Source organism: Mustelus asterias, chromosome 6 (assembly GCF_964213995.1).
Source record: "Mustelus asterias chromosome 6, sMusAst1.hap1.1, whole genome shotgun sequence".
In the NCBI taxonomy this organism is placed as follows: domain Eukaryota; kingdom Metazoa; phylum Chordata; class Chondrichthyes; order Carcharhiniformes; family Triakidae; genus Mustelus; species Mustelus asterias.
Genome location: NC_135806.1, coordinates 97,491,625 through 97,499,862, shown reverse-complemented (window position 1 = coordinate 97,499,862; position 8,238 = coordinate 97,491,625).

Sequence of the window (8,238 nt, the reverse complement as noted above, 5' to 3'; positions counted from 1 at the left end):
GACTCTAATGCAATGACTCTAACTGCAGCCTAACCTTTTTTTTAATACAGTTTATACAAACAGAAAATGTGCCCTGCTCTTATCTTCTATGCCTCGGCTAGTAAAGGAAAGAATCCTATATGCCCTTTTAACCACTTTATTGATCTGTTGTGCTATCTCAGTGATCTGTGCAGATATCCTGCAACTTCTCTCTGCTACATGTTTTCAGTATCCTACTATTTATGTGTATCCTCTTGCCTTTTTTGCTCTCCCATCCCCCAATGCATTATCTCACACTTCTCTGGATTTAATTCCATTTGCCACTTTTCTGCACAACTGACCAGTCCATGGAAATCTTCCTGGAGTCTACAATTTCCTTCCTTCTGACCAAACACTGGGCCATTTTTTGTATCACCCACAAAAAACTTAATCATGTCCTCTACTCTTAAAGTCTAAATCTTCTTTTAAAATGTTTTCATGGGATGTGGGCATTGCTGGCAAGGCCAGCATTTGTTACCTGTCCCTAATTGCCCTTGAACTGAGTGGCTTGCTAGGCCATTTCAGAGTCAACTACATTGCTGTGACCCTTGAGTCACATGTAAGCCAGCATGGATAAGGATGATAGATTACCATTCCTAAATTTTAAAGTTTCCTGGCTTACATGTGAAAAAGACACCATTGAACCAGGTGGGTTATAACCAACAGTTGATGACGGTTTCATGGTTACCATTACAAGCACCAGCTAGCAAACATAAGAATTAGGAGTAGGAGCAGGAGTAGGTCCCGCAGCCCTTCATGCCTGCTCTGCCTTTCAATAAGATCATGACCGTAACCTCAACTCCATGTTCCTGCCTACCCCTGATAACCTCTCACCCCCTTGTTAATCAAGAATCTATCTACCTCTGCCTTAAAAACATTCAAAGACTCTGCTTTCACTGCCTTTTAAGGAAAAGAGTTCCAAAGATTCATGACCCTGGCTTCATGAGAACTGGCTTGGTCACAGAAGACAGAGGGTGGTAGTGGAAGGGTCTTTTTCTGGCTGGATGCCTGTGACTAGTGGTGTTCCGCAGGGCTCTGTATTGGGACCTCTGCTGTTTGTGATTTTTATAAACGATCTGAAGAAGGTGTAACTGGGGTGATCAGTAAGTTTGCAGACGACACGAAAATGGCTGGACTTGCAGATAATGAGGAGCATTGTCAGAGGCTACAGAAGGATATAGATAGGCTGGAAATTTGGGCAAAGAAATGGCAGATGGAGTTCAATCCAGATAAATGCGAAGTGATGCATTTTGGAAGAACTAACGTAGGGGGGAGCTATACGATAAATGGCAGGACCATAAAGGGTGTAGATACGCAGAGGAACCTGGGTGTGCAAGTCCACAGATCCTTGAAGGTGCCGTCACAGGTGGAGAAGGTAGTGAATAAGGCATATGGCATGCTTGTCTTTATAGGACGGGGAATAGAGTATAAAAGTTGGGGTCTGATGTTGCAGTTGTACAGAACGTTGGTTCGGCCGCATTTGGAATACTGCGCCCAGTTCTGGTCGCCACACTACCAGAAGGACGTGGAGGCTTTAGAGAGAGTGCAGAGGAGGTTTACTAGGATGTTGCCTGGTATGGAAGGGCTTAGTTATGAGGATAGACTGGGTAAACTGGGGTTGTTCTCACTGGAAAGACGGAGGATGAGGGGTGACCTAATAGAGGTGTATAAAATTATGAAAGGCATAGATAGGGTGAACGGTGGGAAGCTTTTTCCCAGATCGGTGGTGATGTTCACAAGGGGTCATAGGTTCAAGGTGAGGGGGGGGGAGGTTTAACACGGATATCAGAAGGACATATTTTACACAGAGGGTGGTGGGGGCCTGGAATGCGCTGCCGGGCAAGGTGGTGGAGGCAGACACACTGGGAATGTTTAAGACTTATCTAGATAGCCACATGAACGGAGTGGGAATGGAGGGATACAAAATAATGGTCTCGTTTGGACCAGGGAGCGGCGCGGGCTTGGAGGGCCGAAGGGCCTGTTCCTGTGCTGTATTGTTCTTTGTTCTTGTTCTTGACCCTATGAGAGACAAAAATTCTCCTCATCACTCTTAAGTGAGCAACCCCTGAATTTTTCTAAGTGACCAGTCATAACATATTTAATTGTAGCTTCTAATATTTTTCCCATGATAGATGTTAAGTTGTGGTTTCCTGCTTTCTGTGTACTTCCCTTTTTGAATAAAGGTGTTACATTTTCTATTTTCCACCCAATGCAATCTTCCCCAAATCTAGCGAATCTTGACTAATTAAAACCAATGCATCAACTACCACATTAGCCATTTTTTTCAAGAGCCTTGGATGAAGTCCATTCAAACCCAGGGATTTGTCAGCCTACAGACACAACAATTTGCTCAATACCACTTACTTCCCTGGTGATTGCAGTTTTTCTGAGCTCCTCCTTCTTGTCCATTTCCTGATTTACAGTTATTTCTGGAAGGTTACTTGAATCCTCTATAATGATGACTGATGCAAAATACCTGTTTAATTCTTCCACCATCTCCCGACTTTCCATTATCAATTCCCCAGACTCACACTCGGGACCAACGCTCACTTTGTTAACTCTTTTCTTATGTAAATACCTATAGAAACTCTTACTATCCGTCTTTATATTTCTCGCTCGCTTTCTCTCTCACTCTAATTTTCTCTCCTTATTAATCTTTTCATCATTCTTTGCTGTTTTTATATTCTGCCCAATTTCCTGATCTGTCATCTGTCTTTGTGCAATCATGTGCTTTTTCTTTAAGTTCAATAATGTTTTTAACTGTTTTAGTGAACAATGAAATGTTTTATTCTCATTGGAATCTATCAATTCTGTGTATTCAGAAACATCCCTATAAACGTTTGCCACTACATCTCTATAAACCGATCACTTACTCTCATTTGCCAGTCTACTTTTGCTAGCTGTGCTTTCATGCCCTCATAATTGCCCTTATTTAAGTTTAAAATACTCGTTTTTGACACATTCCCTCAAACCAAATGTAAAATTTGATTATATTCTGAATATCATGTTGCAATATTAAGTATTATAATATTATGGTAGGAGGAACATGGACAGACAATATAAAACAAGGGGTAACATTCTTAAAAGGTGCAAGAATGTATATGTGCAAAGATCATTAAAGGTGGCAGGACAGGTGGAGAGAGCACTCAATAGGCCATATAGTATTCTGGGCTTTATTAATAGGGGCATAGAGGACAAGAGCAATGAGGTTATGCTGAACTTACACAAGACACTAGTGAGACCTCAGCTGAAATATTGTATAGAGTTCTGGGCACCACGTTACAGGAAGGATGTGAACGTATTGGAGAGAGTGCAGAAGAGGTTTTCAAGAATGGTTCCAGGGATGGGAAACTTTAGTTGTGAGGATAGATTGGAGAGGTTGGGACTGTTCTCCTCAGAGAGAAGAAGGCCAGGAGGAGGTTTCTTAGAGATGTTCAAAATCTTGATGGGTTGGAAGGAGCAGATAAGGAGAAACTATCCCTACTCAAAGGATCAAGAATGAAAGAGTACAGATTTAAAGTGATTTGCAAAAGAAGCAAATATTGTGTAAGAAAAAAACTTTTTTGCATAACGAATGCTTTGGGTCTGGAATGCACTGCCTGGAAGTGTGATGGAGACAGGTTCAATCGAGGTATTCAAGAGGGCATTAGATGATTACTTGAATAGGAAGAATGTGCAGGGGTTCGGGGAAAAGGCAGGAGAATGACACTAAGTTATTTTATTCATTTGGAGAATCAGTGCAGACACAGTGGGTGGAATTTTATGACCTCGTCGTGCCCATTTTGTGGCAGGAAAATGTCATAAAATCGGATGTGATGCAACTAGCGGGAAAGGTGTCTGTTTTCGCGCCCATTCCCATTTTACCGAGAAAACGAATTTGGCGCAACTGGGAGCCTGCCCAAAAGTCAATTTGCATTTTTTGCATTCATCACAATGTAATTAGTGAGCTTCACTCCCAATCATCCCAGCTCACCTGACTTAATCACCTCACTCGCTGCAGCTAGATTGGCCAGGAAAACACCTTGTGTATAAAAGTTGAATTTCGGCGCTTGAGCAGTAAGTCTCTGCATTCAAACTGCTCTGTGCTGCTCAGAGGGGGTTGTTTCGTGGCGGCCATGTTGAGTTTCAGGTTGGGGGGCTGCTGCGAGTGTGTAGGGGGGGGGGGGCTGTTGTTGCTCACGGGGCCCAACCTCAGACACTCAGCACAGACCCAGTTCAGAGTGCTGACCTCAGATCAGAGCACTGACCTCAGGTCTTAGCGCTGACTCTGGGTCCTAGTGCTGGCAGCAGCAAGTACTGTTGCAGGTGGGGGATGGGCTGGAAACTCTCTGAAGTGGCAGTGCTGCGGCCTCAGTATTTGTCAAGCAGCAGTGTCTGTGGCCACTACTGCATGGGTTCTGGGTGTGTGCTTGTGAGTGGGGGGGAAATGGGGGGAAGCTGTGTTGCCATTCTGGGGTCTGTGGGAGGGTATGGGGAGTGTGTGTTGCTAGGGGGCTGTGGAGGGGGGTATGGGGAGTGTGTGTTGCTGGGGTGCTGTGGAGAGGGGCATGGGGAGTGTGTGTTGCTGGGAGCAATGAGAGGGTATGGGGAGTGTGTGTTGCTGGGAGCTGTGGGAGGGTATGGGGAGTGTGTGTTGCTGGGGGGCTGTGGGAGGGTATGGGGAGTGTGTGTTGCTGGGGGGCTGTGGAGGGGGGTATGAGGAGTGTGTGTTGCTAGGGGGCTGTGGAGGGGGTTATGGGGAGTGTGTGTTGCTGGGGGGCTGTGAAGGGGGGTATGGGGAGTGTGTGTTGTTGGGCTGGGGGCAAGCAGAGTTCTTTATCCTCTCCATCTGTTTCTCCTCTTTCCAAAACTTCCCTCTCTTCAGATTGACGAGATGGCTTTTGCAATGCAACCCATTGATCTTGCTGTTCTTCTGGTTGCTGCTGGAACTGAGGAGGAGCAGGAGGATGAATTGCGGACAGAGGCGGCCCAGGCCTTGCCACTCACAGGAGTAGAGGGAGACAGCCACTGGAGGCAGGACGTGGCTGCCATTCACCCCGAATCGCGGGTGGGGGGACAGGCAGGGGAAGGAGGGAGTGGAGACCCTAGCAGTTCTGCACGTGAGATGCTTTGAGCAACTTTCGGACATCCCATGCCGCTGACGGCTCCGCCTCCGAAAGGAGACAGTGCAACATCTGTGCCATTTGTTGCAGGACCTGGCACCTCGGAGCAGGGGGGAGCACCCACTCCCGGTGGCTGGGAGACTGCCAGTGGAGAACTTTAGCATTTCCCAACCATCCGTTCACTAATGTGTCAAGGTGGTCACAGATGCCCTGCATGCCTGGGTTGGCCAGTATATTAAATTTGGCCTGGACCTGGCCCAGCAGGAAGTCTGGGCTGCAGGATTTGCAGCCATCGCGGAGATGCCAAATGCACAGGGAGCTATAGACTGCACCCACGTCTCCATCAAGGCTCTGATGAAGAATCCAGGAAGATTCATGAACAGAAAGGGCTTCCACTCAATAAATGTGCAATTGGTGTGTGACCATCAGCTGAACATCATGCACATCTGCGCCAAACACTCTGGCAGTGAGCATGATGGCTTCATATTGAGGAGTTTTGATGTTCTGGAGGTCTTTGAGGAGGAACCTGGGGTGCAGATATTGCTCGTGAGGGGACATGGGGCACCCGCTTCGGACTTGGCTGATGATGCCTGTGCAGAGGCCTGAGACTGATGCGGAGACCCAATATAAGGAGACCCGCATTGCCACCCATTCGATACTGGAACAGTGCATAGGCCTCATCAAAATGCAGTACAGGTGCCTGGACCGCTCTGGCAGGGTCCTCCAATACAGCCTCCTGATATCGACGCGGATTGTGGTGGTGTGCTGTGCCCTACACAACCTGGCGCAGCAGCAAGGAAACCTTTTGGAAGAGCAGGAAGTGGAGGACGACCAGCTGGGCATGGCTGGGGAGGAGGCTGCCCAGCAGGAGGAGGAGGAGGAAGGTGATGATGAAAAGCAACACCACCCAGGCGCTGGAGGCAGCAAGGATCAGGCAGGCGAGGGCAGCAAGTGAGGCCCTGATCACGCGCTTTGGACACTCGAGGCCTGTGTTGTCGAATAGAGTTTCTGTGGCAATCAGGAAAGTGATGATGACTCACTATGCGCCATTGTCATGATTGCCCTGGTAAAAACTAATCTGACCCCTACCTGAGCTCTGCATGCACGCTGGCACCTGGGCCCACATCTGGGTAGTGGGTAAAGGATCACTAAACCCGGTGCGGGTGGGGAGGGAAGGGAGGGATTCTCTCGTGGGCTCTGGGGATGCCATGGCAAATCCTGTAAGCCACTACTAATGCATGCCCCTTGCTGTAATCAGTGAATTATTTGAGCGCCTTCATTTTCTCAACGGTAGTGCGTTGAGGGGCCTTCCCCGCTGACATCGACGTGCAGTGTCCCTCCGGTGACCGCCGGTGTAAGCACATTCCTATTAGAGGCTAATTAGAGACAAATTAGTCACAGATGTGAGGTGAAATAACGGGGACCCGATTCTCCCATCCCGACGCGCACGTTTCTTGGCGCATCAGGTTGGAAGATGCACGTGTCGACCATTTCGCGGGATTCGTGTATGTGTTCCCAACGCATGCACGTCTCCCAGAGCCGGAGAGCAAGCGCAGTCGGGACCGCGCTGGAAACCAGCAGGAAGGGTCGTAAGTGATTTAAAGCTGCTTCTAATCTTACTTAATTTGTCATTATCGGGCCCGGGACTGAATTTCCCAGGCCTGATAGCATCTCCCACCTGCCAGGAGTATTTCTGGCGAGGTTTAGAGTAGCTCCCCACTTGCGGGGAACTAGCGGCAGACCCCACCAGAGTGAAGGGGGCAATTGCGGCCCCGCCCAGGGGGGTCAGGCGGTGGGGGGGTGGTGCCCCCTGGGCATGGAGCACCCTGGCAGTGCCAGCCTGTGACACCTGGCACTGCTCAGGGGGCAAAGTGCCCATGCCCAAGGGGCACCTTGGTACTGCCCACCAGGCATTGGGCAGTGCCAAGAGGGCGGGGCCAAGGGGTGGGACTTACTGTTGGCAAGGGCGATCGGTGTGCGGTGGCGGTTCCCACTGCCACTTTGCCACTCTGCAGATAGGATCAGTCGGGGCAGGAGGGAGACCAACGACCGGGGCCAGCTGGGGTTGCGGGGGATCTGCTTCCCTGGGGGGGGGGGTGTGGTTCTACCTCCCGGGAAGTGGGATCTAACTCCCGGGGTGAGTCTGCGGGGTGATGGGGGATCATCACTGCTGGTGGGGGAGATCTGGAGATTGCGATGTTCTGGGACAGTGGGGGGGGAGGGAGGTGGTGGTCGGGCCTGACCCGTGAATGGACGGGGAGGGTGTTGCTAGAGGCAGCAGTGCGGACATCCCAGGCTGGCCAGCGATTGAGCTGGCCGGCAAACTGCAGTCTGACAGTTTGGGTCCACTGCGCATGCGCTGCCCAGAACTGTCAGACTCTGGCGTGGATAGACCCCACCCCCCGAGCTTGTAATGATATTCCCGATTGTGACCTCTGCAGTGCACAGAGTGTGGGAGATTCGAGTCTGAACTCCCACCGAAAAAACAACCGTGAATTACACCATTTTTCTCGCCAATTCAGCACTCAGAATTTCTTGGGGTGAATCAGGCCCAATATTTATTGTTGCCAATAATAGTACTTTCAAAATAATATAAAAACGTGAACGTAAGACTTTAAAGTGCCTAAATATTCTATCTACCTCGTGTTGCCCTTCACCCATGCCATCTTAGTGCCAGTACAACTTTTTAACCTTACGTGGCCACCACTACGACTTGGTGTCTCACCAGGATGTACATCGGAGGTGGAGATGGCCAGGTGTCTACTGTGCACCGTGGCCTGTGATGCCCTTGGTAATCGTCTTCTGGACGGCCTGGACCTTGAGGGCCCTGGCCGGCTCACATGTGATAGGGACATATCCATGACACCCTCTTCATCTTGCTGCCCCTGAGATGCCCTGCTGCCAGGAAGGGGGGAGTCAGAAGGTGCAGCCACAGCCGCAGTCTCCTGGGTGGAAGGCCCCGACACAGGCTCAAGCCCTTCCTCCTCCTCCAGGGTTCCTGTGGGCCCCTGGGTCACTCCATGGGACGGCGGTGTTTCTGCAGTGAGCTCCAGAAGCTCTGGCGTCACCTGACCCTGCCAGTCCTGGAGGACCACCTGCGTTCTTGCCATGGTGGTTG